Source organism: Hippocampus bargibanti, linkage group LG08 (genome assembly GCF_051943395.1).
Source record: "Hippocampus bargibanti isolate YZ-2025 linkage group LG08, ASM5194339v1, whole genome shotgun sequence".
NCBI lineage: Eukaryota > Metazoa > Chordata > Actinopteri > Syngnathiformes > Syngnathidae > Hippocampus > Hippocampus bargibanti.
The window spans coordinates 19,967,918-19,985,782 of NC_142741.1; positions in this window are offsets into that span (position 1 = coordinate 19,967,918).

The following is a 17,865-nucleotide window of genomic DNA, read 5'->3' on the forward strand; positions in this document are numbered from 1 at the left end:
CGTTTAAGTGAAAAGCACGAAAATGTGATGAGAGTCCTTATTGCATCAGCATGTCGCATTAGCATGTGGCCACTACTAATTACTGCTGAGCAAACAAAACAAACCAGCAATTAATCATTAAGGTAGTTTAAATTAACATGTTTTTCATACATACTACCGTGGTGGATTATGGTGTTGTTTCTTTTGTCAGATTTGAAATGTAATCAGTCCCACAACCCCATTTGATGTTGGCCATTTTAGCAAAAGTCTGTAGGCAATGATTGTGAAATCTGTTGCGATCGGAGTGGAAGTGGGATCATTTGAGAATGTAACCATCTGGTAATTATGCTTATTATAATTTAATAAATATATATTTATAGACAGCATTAACGTGTAAATACACCTTTTAATTTGTGATTATCTGCACCATAAATGATAAATGAGCTTCAATTGCTATGATGCCGGCAGTTTCATTTGCCTCCTTTCAGATGAAGACAACAAATTTATGAGTGCAATAAATAAATGCCAGCACAAAATGCACATTTACTCAGGTTGGTGTTGGCAGATGACAACTAGCGAGTATTGACACGAGCAGTCCTTATGGTGTATGAATCTTGTCATAGTCAACTTTGGATGGATCTACACTGAGTGTTCCTTCAATCATGTCCTTTTTGCAGGCTTCCGAATTGTTTTTCACTCACTTCACTTTCAGGTGATCATCGGTTTCCTGTATTTAGGGAGGTGGAAAGAGGAGGTGGTGAGATGCTGACGTACGTCACGTGGTTTAGAAGGTCTCTCACATCTTCCAAGTTCACCCGACATTTTAACGTGCATCACGATTGCCTTACCTTTTGACAACTTCCTTTTTCGGATAAACAAGAACAGTGAACTAGGATCAAAATGAACCTATAAACACTCTTTTCATGTTGTAATCTGAATACCAGTATGGAAAAATATGGAGGTTTTGCGAAATTGTGCAACTTTGAGGGAGTTGTGCAACCTCTAAAGAAATTCATTTAAAAAGTGTCTTCTGACTCACCCTAATCAATGCCTAATCAATCATGACATCATATGACTTCAAACGTATAATGCCAAAATTTTAGGGTGTATTCTTGACTATATGGGGGAATGAAATGTGTTTATACTAGGGCCTTGCATACCCGTTTAAACCCGCAAGTCTGGAAAGTGTGACATTTTTGTGTATCTTTTTATTCTGATTTGTTGTACTGTTAGGTAAGACTATTTTTTTAATGTTTTGTTCTGTTTTTTTCAATGTTTCAAATTTGTTCTTATGTGTTCATAAAATGTTAGTAATACTATGAAAGCTACAATTAAAGGACAACCCACGCCTCCGGACAACTTGTGTCCATAATTTGTAAAATCGCTTCAAATGACTTCTACTGAGCATATTTTACAAAGATTTCAAGATTATAACTATATTTCACGTTTTAAGACTCGCGCTGAATATTCCAGAAGCCTTGTTTTTGAGTTGGTGACGAGTCCTGACGTCACGTTATCACTTCTATGCATTTTGCGGTACTTTGTTTGGTCTGAAAACTTCGTGTTGATCTGTGTTGATGGCGAAATTAGAAGGAAGACACAGAAATAATGCGATGGTGAATCCTTGTGTGTTGCACCGAAAACTATTTGATATTCACTGACAAAAATTCCAAGGTGACAAATCAATCCATTTCCACCCAGGTGCATCAAAATGACACGGAATAAATAAATAAATTAATCGATTGCAAACATGTATGCTTTCCTCTTCAGAACTATTTGAATGATACTAATGACTGGATGAGTAACAAGAGCAAGGCAAGACCTTGGCGTGACACCATGAACAAGGGGGCGAGACCTTCTAAAACTGGCCACTTTCAATTTTAAGTAGTTTTTAGACACTTGAAGTCATTTTTATTGGTGCTTTGCATTTGACTAAAAATATCATACTGCGTGTTTTGGGTATTTTCGATGCTATAAAACGTTTTTCTGATGTCAGTTCGGAAAAAAAAGTGATGTCGGTTGTCCTTTAAGAGTGAGAGAGAGAGAAAAATAATCCCTCACCCCCTCACCGAAGGTTTTCTAGTGCGTGCAAAACATTGACGTGTGTATGAACAGTGGAAGAAAATAATGGCTGCGAAACTCTGCTTTCCAATGAAAGCTCACTTAAAAATGTGTGCAGCTATCTATCTCTCTAACTATCTCTAACTATCTTTCTATCTATCTATCTATCTATCTATCTATCTATCTATCTATCTATCTATCTATCTATCTATCTATCTATCTATCTATCTATCTATCTATCTATCTATCTATCTATCTATCTATCTATCCATCCCACCCTCCCTCTGTCACGGTTTGCACGGTGGGGATAGTGGTGGATCCCAAAATAAGCGGGCAGGAGGGAGCAGCAGGTTGTATTTGACACATTTTATTAAAATAAAGTCAGCAGGAACAAAAAGTAAAAGTACAAAGTATCAAAGAAAACCATGAGTAAAAGTCTGCCACAATGAAACAAACCTGACAGGGTGCAGCAAACACATCCACACTACAATGACCCGACACCAAATGGTCGTGCCGGAAGTCCTTTGAACTGCCACTGATGAAGACGACCAGCACCTGTGCAACTGAGGGTGGGGCCGATAGCAATACCCGTTGGTCGCCAACCAAAATGTGACAGTCTGCCACTGATGGGAACGAACAACACCTGTGCATGTGCTGGCGGGGCCGACAGCGACACCCGTTGGTTGCCAACCAGATTGTGACAGTGCCCCCCTTCCGTGGACCGCTCCCAGAAGTCCAACAGTCTCCAAAAGGTCCAACTTGCGAGGGAACAATGCTGGTGACGACAACCGCTGCCTCTCCAGCGTATGATGGGTGGCGGCCTCATGGGAACAGGACTCGGCCTGACGTGGACGTGGCATGGATCGTCGTGGACGTGAGTGCGACCTTTCTCACACAATCACGTGACGACGCATGGCTCGACGTGGACGTCGCACTGCCAGACATCGAGTGTCACCCTGGACAGCCACCTGGAAGGAGGTCTCGGCCTGACGTGGACGCGGCACAGCTTGTCGTGGGCGTGAGTGTGACCCTTCTCACACAATCACGCGCCAACGCATGGCTCGACGTGGACGTTGCACTGCCAGGCACAGGGGGGAATTGAGACCAATCCGTTATATCTGCGGGATCCGATGGTAGGTCGGGTCATTCTGTCACGGGTTGACAGGTGGTGTTGGTGGTGGATCCCAAAAAGCAGGCAGTATTGAGCAGCAGATTGTATTTCACAAATTGTATTAAAATAAAGGCAGCAGGAACAAAATCTAAAACATCAAAGTCATACATAAAACATAAAAGTACAAAGTATCAAAGAAAACCAAGAGTAAAAGTCTGCCAAGATGAAACAAACCTGACCGGGTGCATCAAACACATACCCAGGACAATGACCCGACACCAAATGGTTGTGCCAGGAGTCCTTTTAACTGCCATGAAGACTGATGAAGACGACCAGCTCCTGTGCAACTGAGGGCGACAGCACTACCCGTTGTTCGCCAACCTGAACGTGACAGTCTGCCACTGATCGGAACGACCAACACCTGTGCAAGTGCAGGCGGGGCCGACAGCGCTACCCATTGGTCGCCAACCAGATCGTGACACCCTCTCCCTCCCTGCATCCCTCCCTCCCTCCTTCCCTCCCTCTCTCTCTCTATCTCCCTCTCTCTCTCCCCCTCTGTCTGTCTGTCTGTCTGTCTGTCTGTCTGTCTGTCTGTCTGTCTGTCTCTCTATCTATCTATCTATCTATCTATCTATCTATCTATCTATCTATCTATCTATCTATCTATCTATCTATCTATCTATTATCCTATCATTCTATCATTCTCTCTCTCTGTTTGTCTATCTATCTACCTATCAACACATCCACCCACCCACCCATCTACCCATCTACTCATCTATCCATCTATCTATCCATCGATCCATCCATCTAGTTATCTAGCTAGATAACTAGCCACATAGATAGCTATATAGCTAGCTAACCACTTATCTGACTAGCTTGTCTTGCTATCGCGCTATCATAAGACAGTTGATATTGTATTGTATTGGATTTGCCTTTATTGGTCTCGCAGTGAAGACATTTACATTTCACAGCAGGAAAGTAATGAAAGGAATGAAAGTAAAAAAAACAAAATACATGAGCTGCTGGAAAGGCAGCCACTGCCGTGGCGCCGTCTTGAAGTCAAAAGAACAAAAAAAAAAACCTACATAACAAATAAAATGACAACACAAAGACACACAGAGTCATTATTCATTCTTAAGCACTTTCTTGTACCCTATCTGTTAAACGAAGCATATACAATACCTGTGCTTTTATCTCGGTAAAAGACCAAGCAAAACAACGAGGACCAATTTGAAGTCAACTGAAACGCAAACAACACTCCAACTGTTATGGATTATCACCCAAATAATTTGTTGACACTTCTGTTGGCTGCCTTGTAGCGTCCCTCTTCAGATACTGTGCAGCTCAAAGCAAATAACGAAGTGTCTCAATATCCGACGGATAGTAATCATTCAGGGGAAAAAATGCAACTTTATGCTAGCACGTCCCCACCTGAGACCTAAAAATCCTTTACGTGTCCTCCAGAAAGCCAGTCCATTATCTCCTACCTCCAACTATTTACACATAAGGTATGGTTCATGAATCACATTTCCACTCTTTCTCTTCCTGGTTCTTTTTTGACTGGACGTGTGTTTTCACCACACTTAAATGGCAAACAGCAGAGAAGTAACACCAACCGTATCCTAATTATTTTTTCTTTTTCCCATGAAATGTTGGAAAACTGGAATGCCAACATGGCTACTACACATGCTATAAACAACTCTAAGACACAGAGCTCTTCTAGATATTCCAAAAATCAGAAGACCGGATGTTGGTTGTAGCCCTACAAATCCACCTGTATTATTGAGTATGCATGTTTGTTTATACAAAAATACAATAATCCTCACAGATTTGAAGTGGTGGATTCCTGTCAAGCCAACACTCAGTATCAGCAATCCCAATCTACAATCTCTGGCAAAGAATTCAATTGTGCTGGGGGAAAATGAACTCAGAGGCATGACTACAAAGGAACCCGTTACAGGCCTAAGAGTTTGGGTTGGAGAGGAAGTTGTACCAGTTAAATGTTGAAACACAGCCCGTTGGTATGTTTATCTTAACAACAAAAAAGGCAATTTATATGGGGAACTCCCTGCTGCTCCTGCTGCTGCTGTTGCTGCGACACACAAACATCAGATGGTACATCCTTGAATTTTGTTGAGCTGTTTCACGTAATACATATTTGAGTGAGAATCCTAAAAGAGTGTGCATGCATTTCCAAAGGTATCACTTTGATTGGTTGAAGAATAATTCTTTGAGTATTTGAGTAATTTGGCTGAAGTGAGACTGAAAACAAAATTAAGAAAAACTTTTACATGGCAACGGCAGGCTTTACTGTCAACTGCTCTACTCTGCAGACAGTCAACAATCACAAACAAAAAGTACTAAGTCCACCGGCTGTAGACGGTGTCATTATTCAGACAAGGAGGCACCGCAGGGGGAGTAAAATGTCTCCTTGGCACAGCCTGATAGATGGTCCTCTCTTTGGTGCTTTGTTCTGTTTCGTGCTGAGCGTTTGTCCCCAAACCAAGTCATTGCATTAAAGCACCTTTCATGGACACAAATGTTCACATGTAAACATCTGCATGATTTCTTTTCTATCACTGTGTTTCAATAATACATGAGGCCCTCTTGTGCTGAGTGGTACTGTAAATCAGCACGGTCTGTAAATAGTGACTGGAAAGCAGAGGTTTTCATTGATTTTACATTTAGAACATAAAAGTGATGCTTCCACATCTTCCTGATTGATGATTGACAGCTCAGTGGAAACATCCAGCGAAGCACTTGGACTGTCATTTTAAACTTAGTATTAGTAATACAAACTAACTAAAAAATCATTGAATGACTGGGCATTTATTTGTATGTGGCAACAAAATCGCTCAACCCTGAGAGGCACTGACATTATAGGAAAAAAAAGTGAATTCCACCAAAAGTCACCATCCTGTTTTTTCACCATAGTTTTTTTTATTAAAAAAAGAGGCTGGAAATACTAGGTGTTACATGATCAGGATTTCTTGCCAGCTTGTAAAAATTTAAATGTTGTGTCCTGTTTACTCAACATCAAGAGAAGTATTCTCAAACGTTTTTGCTAATTTTCAAAAACCTTTGCAATGCCTGAGGTGTAAAAACATGCTTGTGGATTTTTCGCTTCCTGTAAACGTCTTCTCTGTATAATCCAAAACAGATTAGTTGTCCAACATGGAATGGTATTTCCAAGCCAAAATTCAGAAACAGACAATGAATAAAGTGTCAGTGTGCTGAAACACAATGAGACATTAATTCATCCTGCTGCATAGCAACAGTGATTGATACTGTTTGAGATGATACCACTATGATCAATTCTAAAACTTTAAACATTGAAACAGTTGATACTCCAGTCATTTAAGGCACTGTATGTGCAGTATTGTTCCACAGGGGAAATCAATCGTATTGAGTCTCGGGCTCACACAAGGATCACACAAGCAGCAGAGGGGCTTTTCGTCCAGCAATTAAAAGCGTTACTACAGTTACGTACTGTCTCTTATCGTAACAGCGATAATTTATTTGTAGTTTGCTTGGGCACAGGAAATATGTGTGGGAGACACTTCAGTTGTCAATCATCAAGTGATTGTCTTTGGAAAGTAAGAAATACCCCGACACACAAGTGGCATGCCATCTCTAAAGCTTGAGATTTGCCCCCTATTCTGTGTCTGGGCTGTTCACTTTAATTAATTGGGTGATCCATAATGTTTCTTTCCTTCCTCCCGCACACCTGTCCAAAGTATTTCATTTAGATTGTCATTTTAAACATATCAGCTTGAACATATTGGTTCACTGCCTTTATTTATCGTCCCTCATGTTCGAGAAACTACTCTCCATTCTGACAGATTTAAAAAACACTCCGGCGGAAGTGAACGTACTCTCAACTCTAACGGTGGGTGTGTGATTAACCTGACTGCAACATTTTCCCAAGATTACCCCTCTTTGTAAGATTACATGCACTTTGCTGGCTGGCTTCTCACCTCTCCCTGAAAATGAAATCTCATTGATTCCACCGGGGAACAAATAGTGTTTATGTCACACCTGACCCATACATCACCGCTTGTTTGTATGTGTGTAAGAGAGTGAGAAAATCGTCTTACAGAGAAACAACTACAGTACGGAGCTCGCTAATTTGACATTCAAACGGATTTTTCAAATTTGTGCAACCAAATATTTTAAGAGGTGAAACACAATAAGTGTCTGTTTACTTCAATTTCAATGTGCAATGTACGGTACTCAAAATAACCAATTCAGTGGGGAACTCTTTTGCCACTCTTTTGGAACATCCATTTTTCTGTTTTCTCCCCGTGTTGGTTTTTCACTAAAACTTGTAGGTGATGACTGAAAGTATTCTTCAGTGATTGTCCTTTCCTTCATGGCCCAAAGAATGATTTTTGTCCACAATGAATATGACGTTTTAATAATAATAATAATAATAATAATAATAATAATAATAATAATAATAATAATAATAATAATAATAATAATAATAGTAATAATAATAATAATACATTTCATTTACAAGTGCCTTTAAAAGCATGCAAGGACACTTTACAATCAAAAAGGACAATGGAACAATAAACACCAGAACAATAAAACCATAAATAAAATTATCAATAATAAAAGAGCTGATTAAACTAAATTGTGAGTGTGATTTTAAACATATAGGGTTTGAGGTGGGATTTGAAGGTGGAAAGAAAGTCAATATTTCGGATGTTGGGTGGAAGGGAGTTCCAGAGTTTGGGAGCAGAGCGGCTGAAAGCACTGCACCCCGTGTTGAGACGGGCAGAGTGCACATAGAGGTAGAGGGACTATGAGGATCTGAGGGACTGAGAGGGATGCGGAAAATTGATGGGCAGACAGATTTTAGAGATGAATGGTTGATTGCATTTTCAGCATGAGAAATGTCAAGTTTATGTTGGCAGGAGACAGTTGCCTCCATTCAGCCAGACCTGCTCTGACTACGGACAGGTAATTATGCCCGTGGGCCTATAGAGGGGGCGCAACACACTCCCACACAAAGGGCTCATAGTGGCTCCAGCTCTCCCATCTAGTGAAACATTGTAGAAAAAGATTGTCTTCATTTTGTTGTTGTTGGTAAAGGAGAGTTGTACGTAATTAACATAATGGGTGTTAACAATTAATATTAATAAAAAAATATTATCTTATTTGATGGAAACATAAAATGCATTTTTTCTTCATGTGGGATTTTGTTTACTCACTGAATGCCATAAAATGCATTATACATTGGTTGACAACTGTTGATGGTTTCAAACAAAGCAAGCTTCGTGAATACAAAAACAGCTAACAAACATGAAATTGGAGGTTGTAAAGCAGAATTATTTTTCACTTTAAGTTTGGCAAGTCCATAAAGCACTCCTAAGGGAGGTAATGATAGAGTCCAGTTGGCAGCTGGTTGATTGGCTCTTTCTCCTTGGTCACCTGACTCTTGAAAGCTTATCTTCTGTCATCTGGTCCATTGTTTCTGTTATCTAAGGTGATCGGGAACGAGCCTCAGTTTGCGTCTCGTGCAATGTCCTTTTCGGCCAGATGGAGAAACCTTCATTTGTAGAGAGGCTGAAAGGACACTTGTTGTGATCTTCAATCGCATTAAAAAGCAGCAGAAGGCCATATTGGAATTTAGAGTTAAGGAATTAACAGCGGTATTATTCTTGGGGCATACGTAACCTTGTTTGGTTGAGAAAATTAAAACGCTCAGTGGAAACATCCAGCGAAGCACTTGGACTTTTATTTCATTTTATGTCATATTAAACTTTGTATTAGTAATACAAACTAACTAAAAAATCATTGAATGACTGGGCATTTATTTGTATGTGGCAACAAAATCGCTCAACCCTGAGAGGCACTGACATTATAGGAAAAAAAAGTGAATTCCACCAAAAGTCACCATCCTTTTTTTTCACCATAGTTTTTTTTTATTAAAAAAAGAGGCTGGAAATAGTAGGTGTTACATGATCAGGATTTCTTGCCAGCTTGTAAAAATTTAAATGTTGTGTCCTGTTTACTCAACATCAAGAGAAGTATTCTCAAACGTTTTTGCTAATTTTCAAAAATCTTTGCAATGCCTGAGGTGTAAAAACATGCTTGTGGATTTTTCGCTTCCCGTAAACGTCTTCTCTGTATAATCCAAAACAGATTAGTTGTCCAACATGGAATGGTATTTCCAAGCCAAAATTCAGAAACAGACAATGAATAAAGTGTCAGTGTGCTGAAACACAATGAGACATTAATTCATCCAGCTGCATAGCAACAGTGATTGATACTGTTTGAGATGATACCACTATGATCAATTCTAAAACTTTAAACATTGAAACAGTTGATACTCCAGTCATTTGAGGCACTGTATGTGCAGTATTGTTCCACAGGGGAAATCAATAGTATTGAGTCTCGGGCTCACACAAGGATCACACAAGCAGCAGAGGGGCTTTTCGTCCAGCAATTAAAAGCGTTACTACAGTTACGTACTGTCTCTTATCGTAACAGCGATAATTTATTTGTAGTTTGCTTGGGCACAGGAAAATATGTGTGGGAGACACTTCAGTTGTCAATCATCAAGTGATTGTCTTTGGAAAGTAAGAAATACCTCGACACACAAGTGGCATGCCATCTCTAAAGCTTGAGATTTGCCCCCTATTCTGTGTCTGGGCTGTTCACTTTAATTAATTGGGTGATCCATAATGTTTCTTTCCTTCCTCCCTCACACCTGTCCAAAGTATTTCATTTAGATTGTCATTTTAAACATATCAGCTTGAACATATTGGTTCACTGCCTTTATTTATCGTCCCTCATGTTCGAGAAACTACTCTCCATTCTGACAGATTTAAAAAACACTCCGGCGGAAGTGAACGTACTCTCAACTCTAACGGTGAGGGTGTGATTAACCTGACTGCAACATTTTCCCAAGATTACCCCTCTTTGTAAGATTACATGCACTTTGCTGGCTGGCTTCTCACCTCTCCCTGAAAATGAAATCTCATTGATTCCACCGGGGAACAAATAGTGTTTATGTCACACCTGACCCATACATCACCGCTTGTTTGTATGTGTGTAAGAGAGTGAGAAAATCGTCTTACAGAGAAACAACTACAGTACGGAGCTCGCTAATTTGACATTTAAACGAATTTTTCAAATTTGTGCAACCAAATATTTTAAGAGGTGAAACACAATAAGTGTCTGTTTACTTCAATTTCAATGTGCAATGTACGGTACTCAAAATAACCAATTCAGTGGGGAACTCTTTTGCCACTCTTTTGGAACATCCATTTTTCTGTTTTCTCCCCGTGTTGGTTTTTCACTAAAACTTGTAGGTGATGACTGAAAGTATTCTTCAGTGATTGTCCTTTCCTTCATGGCCCAAAGAATGATTTTTGTCCACAATGAATATGACGTTTTAATAATAATAATAATAATAATAATAATAATAATAATAATAATAATAATAATAATAATAATAATAATAATAATAATACATTTAATTTACAAGTGCCTTTAAAAGCATGCAAGGACACTTTACAATCAAAAAGGACAATGGAACAATAAACACCAGAACAATAAAACCATAAATAAAATTATCAATAATAAAAGAGCTGATTAAACTAAATTGTGAGTGTGATTTTAAACACATGGGGTTTGAGGTGGGATTTGAAGGTGGAAAGAGAGTCAATATTTCGGATGTTGGGTGGAAGGGAGTTCCAGAGTTTGGGAGCAGAGCGGCTGAAAGCACTGCACCCCGTGTTGAGACGGGCAGAGGGCACATAGAGGTAGAGGGACTATGAGGATCTGAGGGACTGAGAGGGATGCGGAAATTTGATGGGCAGACAGATTTTAGAGATGAATGGTTGATTGCATTTTCAGCATGAGAAATGTCAAGTTTATGTTGGCAGGAGACAGTTGCCTCCATTCAGCCAGACCTGCTCTGATTACGGACAGGTAATTATGCCCGTGGCCCTATAGAGGGGGCGCAACACACTCCCACACAAAGGGCTCATAGTGGCTCCAGCTCTCCCATCTAGTGAAACATTGTAGAAAAAGATTGTCTTCATTTTGTTGTTGTTGGTAAAGGAGAGTTGTACGTAATTAACATCATGGGTGTTAACAATTAATATTAATAAAAAAATATTATCTTATTTGATGGAAACATAAAATGCATTTTTTCTTCATGTGGGATTTTGTTTACTCACTGAATGCCATAAAATGCATTATACATTGGTTGACAACTGTTGATGGTTTCAAACAAAGCAAGCTTCGTGAATACAAAAACAGCTAACAAACATGAAATTGGAGGTTGTAAAGCAGAATTATTTTTCACTTTAAGTTTGGCAAGTCCATAAAGCACTCCTAAGGGAGGTAATGATAGAGTCCAGTTGGCAGCTGGTTGATTGGCTCTTTCTCCTTGGTCACCTGACTCTTGAAAGCTTATCTTCTGTCATCTGGTCCATTGTTTCTGTTATCTAAGGTGATCGGGAACGAGCCTCAGTTTGCGTCTCGTGCAATGTCCTTTTCGGCCAGATGGAGAAACCTTCATTTGTAGAGAGGCTGAAAGGACACTTGTTGTGATCTTCAATCGCATTAAAAAGCAGCAGAAGGCCATATTGGAATTTAGAGTTAAGGAATTAACAGCGGTATTATTCTTGGGGCATACGTAACCTTGTTTGGTTGAGAAAATTAAAATAAATAATGGGAGCAGGTCACTCATTAAAGCCCCTGTAAAATAACAATAAAGGTCTTGCAAAATGTGTGCAAAGCAAAACCACAATAGAGACGTTGGTGAAAAGGAAAGGGAACCCTGGTTGCATTTATCATGAAGTCATATAAAAACCACGCTGCCTATGCAACACGTTGTATTTCCCCACTAATTTTGGCCTGTTTTGCATCTTGTCTTCTGTTGTAATATCGGTAATATCTGTCTTAAAGGGTCGTGCCAAAAATAGTGTTTGAAAAAATATATGTCTCGTTCCCCTCTGTATGTACAAATTCCATGTCGGAACCACACAGTAGAAGGATGGAGGAATGGAATGAAACTTGGCAACATCGATAGCCACGATAGCGATAGCTTTGTTAAGAGTGCAAAAAAGGTTGCCTTGTTAGTATTCCACAATGAAGCAAAATTAAATAAAACATGTGAGTCTACCACTACTGAAGTGGCGAGACATTTGTTTATGTGTTTCTATTGATGTCCTGCAGTGACCCTGAAATAAATTCACCACGCATGACGGGCACTAAATGTAGGAAAGCATGAATACATTTCACACTGGAATATGTAACCAGAGAACGATGTTGTATTCAGTATGGTTGTATTGCTCCTTGTGCATCGCACTTGCGCTACATTTTGATTTTAGTGGAGTGTTGAGACCTTGATTGAGGTCAAGAAAAGTGCTTTAATGAGCCGACAACACATGCAACCATAGTGAAAAGTAGGAATTTTAGAAAGGGTGCCTTCTGAAGATAGGAAGTGTGCTTTTTTAAGAGGCTCTATTGTTAAAGACAATGCTCTCTTCAAACACACACATGAATCCAATGAGGATGTTTTGTGCGAAATGATCATCATTCATGTGCATTCATGGCTGAAAGCATTTTTTACTCAATTTCAGCTTGTTTGAGCGATGTTTGTGCCAATATATTTACATGTGTCTCGCAGAGGCAATTTGATGCGTTTGAGAAACGGGAAAATAAATATAAACAAAGACCAGAAGCACATTAAGAGTGTTCTCTTTCCAATGAGTGGGTTGGAACACGAAAAAATACCCTGATGGAACTTTGAAAGATGAATACCGAGATAGAGAAGTTGTGCATTCCAGACTGGAAGAGTGAGCATTTTCCATGCGCCTAGGCATGCAGGACATTCATATCAAAATAAGTCACAGAAAAACACCACATTCTTCATCAGAGGTCAAATTCTTATATTAGAAAAAATAAACCACTTCAAACTAAAACAGTGCTTCCCAGTGTTTATAGACCCAAGGCTGCCATTTTATGGAAAAATCTCACACTTTCCCACAAAACTTAATTGTCGCAAATTGACCTGTCTGAAATGTTTGAGCCATGAAAATTGGATTGGATTTGATTCACCTGTAATAGTCTCGCAGTGGAGAAATTTCCTTCTGAGTGGAGAAAATGGATCTGCTTAAAGCCTTTGGTTGCAGCATTTAATCCCACCAGGTCATGGAGCTCTTCCACAACTCAACTGTGAGGCACTCCAATGTCGCCATGCTGCTGCAAAGCTCCTGTCCAAATGCTGAAATTTGACATCTTTGCACTCTTTTATGTATTAATATCACTCTTCTGCTTCCTCTCTGTGATATGCATACACTCATTGCCAGCAACAAGGCACTCTGAGAGGCTACGGACTACTCGAAGGAGAGATGTATTTTTAGCTGTGTAACCATTTGATAGGTATAGCTAACTGCACATCACAATGTTTAGCTCCCGATGTTAATAGAATAGAATAGAATAGAATAGAACATTGTGCCCACGAGCATAATAACAATGTAAATTTGTGAAGCATCTCACAATATGTGTGGACTGGTGCCAGCAGAATCACCTCCAGATCAACACTGGCAAAACCAAGGAGCTGGTGGTGGATTTCTGCAGGAAACAATCGTCACCTGCACCATTGAACATCCAGGGTTCGGACATTGAGAGGGTGACCTCCTACAAGTACCTGGGTGTTACTCTCAACAATAAACTGGACTGGACAACAAACACGGATGCCCTAATCAAAAAGGGACAGAGTCGCCTCTTCCTCCTCAGGAAACTGAGGTCTTTTGGAGTTCAGGGGTCACTCCTAAAGACTTTCTATGACTCTGTGGTGGCATCAGCCATCCACTATGGCATTGTCTGCTGGTCAGGCAGCATCACCACCCGGGACAGAAAAAGACTGGAGCGCTTTGTCAAGCGGGCCAGTTCTGTCGTGGACTGCTCGCTGGACTCTCTTGAGGAGGTGGGCAACAGACGGACGCTAGCTAAACTAAAAGCTATGACGGACAGCCCCTCCCACCCCCTCCTGCCCATCCTGACAGCTCTGGGTAGCTGGGTAGCTATTACACCCGCGCTGCAAGAAGGAGAGGTACCGCCGCTCGTTCCTACCGACTGCTGTCAGGCTTCACAATTCCCAATGATCACATGTGAAAAAAAAAAACTGGACACTTGTAAATATGGGTTGTTGCAATATATCTAAATGCATCTCTTGATTCTGCACTATGTACAGTCTTGTTTACAGAACGGTTTTTGCACATCTACATTTGCACAGTATACAGTTGACATTTTTATTTTGTTATGCTTAGAATATCTTGTTTTCTATCCTTTCACTCCCACCCCAACCCCATCCCTCTTCAATTGCTGCTGTGGACTGCAAATTTCCCCATTGCGGGACGAATAAAGGTATTCTGATTCTGATTCTGATTCTGATATGCAAGGGATGGGCAATTAATGCTGGAGGGACTACGTGCCCAGACCCAGTTTTAGCCACACCCCAAGATTTGGGAAAACGGAAATGGCCGGTTCGCGTGCTGGTCCGGCCTCCCTGTGTGGAGTTTGCATGCTCTCCCCGGGCCCGCATGGGTTTTCTCCGGGTCCTCCGGTCTCCTCCCACACTCCAAAAACATGCGCGGCAGGCAGATTGAACACTCCAAATTGACCCTAGGTGTGAGTGTGAGAGTGACTGATGTACGTCTTTGTGTGCCCTGCGATTGGCTGGCAACCAATTCAGGGTGTCTCGTGCCCGAAGACAGCTGAGATAGGCTCCAGCAACCCCTGCGACCCTAATGAGAAATAAGCGGTATGGAAAATGGATGGATGGATGGATGGATGGATGGATGGATGGATGGATGGATGGATGGATGGATGGATGGATGGATGGATGGATGGATGGATGGATGGATGGATGGAAATTGAGGAAATTAGTAGAATGCTCGATCGCCATGGTTTCAGCATTTTTTTCCCCAAAAATATATCTCATGTTTAATGAAACATATATCTCTGAATTCACTTGTCAGAGTGCTTTTTAGTTTTGCAGAGAGCAAAAGTATTTCCAAGTGTTGGCAATAATAAATAGGTACTTTTTTGGTCTGTTTCTGATCATGCATTGTTAACATCTGAAGTCAACTTTAACTGCCAAGGCTTTCAGTTATTCTTCTACAAGACCCATGAAAAGTGAAGGTGACATTCAAGCAGAGGTGTCATTATGCGGAAATTGTCCTGCGGAGGGACGAGTTGCAGCTGGAAGCTTGCCGTTGACTGCACACCACTGCTCTCTTTCCTTTATCTCAATAGCATTTGTCTATCTCATTTCAATAGCCATTCTCTGGCGAAGAGCCCTCTTCGCCAACTTTCACACTTCTTGTGATTTGTATTCGGAGTAGCTCACAGATCTTTTGTATGCCGGGGTCGATAGCAATCTCAATCCTTGTGCTGACAGCGGAGACAGCAGCTTTAGTGCTAGAGCTTAAAGGGAGGGATCCTGTTTATTTTAAGGAAATCTCTTAAATCAAAATGGTATGTGGTAATAAGTGTGACATCATGGTGCAGACATCGTGGTGCAGCAATTTTCAAATCATTTTCAAAACCAAAATAACTCTGAGTAACTAAAATTCATTAAAAAAAGAACAGTTTCATTGCGTGGTTATGTAAAAGTAAAGATGAAATAGGACTCACAGATGAAAACGAGGAGTTGTGCTTACAGACTGATAACACAACAAATGCCTGCATCTGGCTAGTGTTGATAAGAGCAACATAGCAATACAGTGGCCTTCCTACAAGCAGCATATTTGCCTTGTTTCTTTCTCTGGGAGTCCTGCTGAGGACACAAAAAACAAAGAATGAATGTAAAATCCTTTGTGATAAAACTCTGATTGTGTGATTGATGATTCTTGATGACTACAGTAGATGATAATAATTGGCTTACTGAAACAGACTTGTAAATACTGAGCTCCTAATTAAATTTCAACTGCCAGTTAAAGAGTGAGGAAAGAACAACATTATATTCACGTTAAATAATTTCATTTCCGGATTCAAGATGACAACAAAAATTCAAATAAATAACAAATCCGTTCAATCCTCTGCAACAACCCATGACAGATATGTAGTTAGTTGTCATGTATTTCTTAGCGTGCAACGGTGAAAATATCAGGCCGCTTTTGAAGTTACATAACACCTTAGTGCAGTTGTTTGGAAACTCACAGCTGTAAACTGAGCCTTTTTTCAAATAATAGTTGAAGTATGAATACAAATATTTCACGAGCCAGAAAAGGTTATCAAGACGTGAAGTATGCTGTATAAGATTTTAATTTCCCCGAACTCTATTTGAAGGTGTTCAAAACATACAGAGATGCTTTTAAAACCAGCATGAAAGCATTGAAATCAATGACACACATCAATGTATAGAATCTATCACCCTGTCTCATATTTCAAAGACACGGCTTAGCATTTGAATGTCTCCTGCTACAGATTTAGTTTCTCTGCCAGCCATCTCTCTGAGGAGAGAGGCAGGTTTGGTGTGGCCGAGACCTGTCATCACGAACTTAACTGAAATCAGAGAGGATTGGCAAAGCTGTGAGTTTGAGAGAGAGTCGAGTCATGTGCCCTGAGGCTGTTTGATTGAAATCCCTCATTATTGCATGTACGGTACTTTGCACATTAACTACGGTTATTGCGCACTTTGGAGTGTAGAAATAACACTTAACCACTCCAACAAGGTAAGAGGAGATTTTCAATTTAGGTGACATGCAAAACATTAGGCAAGGCAGCATATTTTGTCCATTGACATATATGTAAAAGACCACATAGACAGTGCAGCCCAATGTGCTTCACAAAATACACTAAAATGAAAGCTCACTTCATAAAATTAAATGATTTCTATAACAGCTTGAGGTGTTGAAGGGGGAATAGTTTAGAACCTAAACTGAATTTAGGTTTTCACACTTCACCTCTGTTGGCCTCTGTGCAGCATAACAGAGAAATGTCGGCTCACCATGTTTTCATCAAACTATGGGCGACACTGAGTGACCCGAGTCTGCCGACCTCAGAACTGTACCGGGTTTATATCTTGTTAGCATTTTGAATTTATTCCAGACCTAAACCATTCTGTGATTTACATACCATTATAAAATGATTTTTTTATGAGAATGTCTGTGATTTTACTGTAAGAATGTCTCAATCTGAATGAAAAGGGTGATGTTAAATGAAGTGAGTGGCAGAATGTTTGAGGATGATATGATGGTATTGAAAACAAAAACAACCATCATAATTAAGAACAAAAATAAAGATTTACAGTATGAGGAGCCTTGCAAGTGATGCTTATGCTCCATTCACACCAAACGTGTTTTGCCGAACTTTGCTACTACAGCCGCTTCATTTGCAATTCTACAAAACAGAGTAGAGGAGCTGCTCCTCCTTCTACTCTGCCAGAAAAATAAATCAATAAAATAACATATACATCGTTTGTGCTAAATAACGTTTGTGAATGGTAAATGCTATTGCTTTCATGGTTGACATTTCAACTGATGTAAACAAGTACTTTTACTTCGCAGATACGCCAACATACTCAACGTCCTCTCATCACACCTGTTTTTCTGTCCCGCCTTTGGCAGCTGGTTGCATTGTACGTACATCTCCCGTTGCCCACATATCGCAAACGTTATTTTGTGCTACAGTGTGTTTCCACAGTACCTGCGGAGGATGCCTTACGTGTGAGACATGGT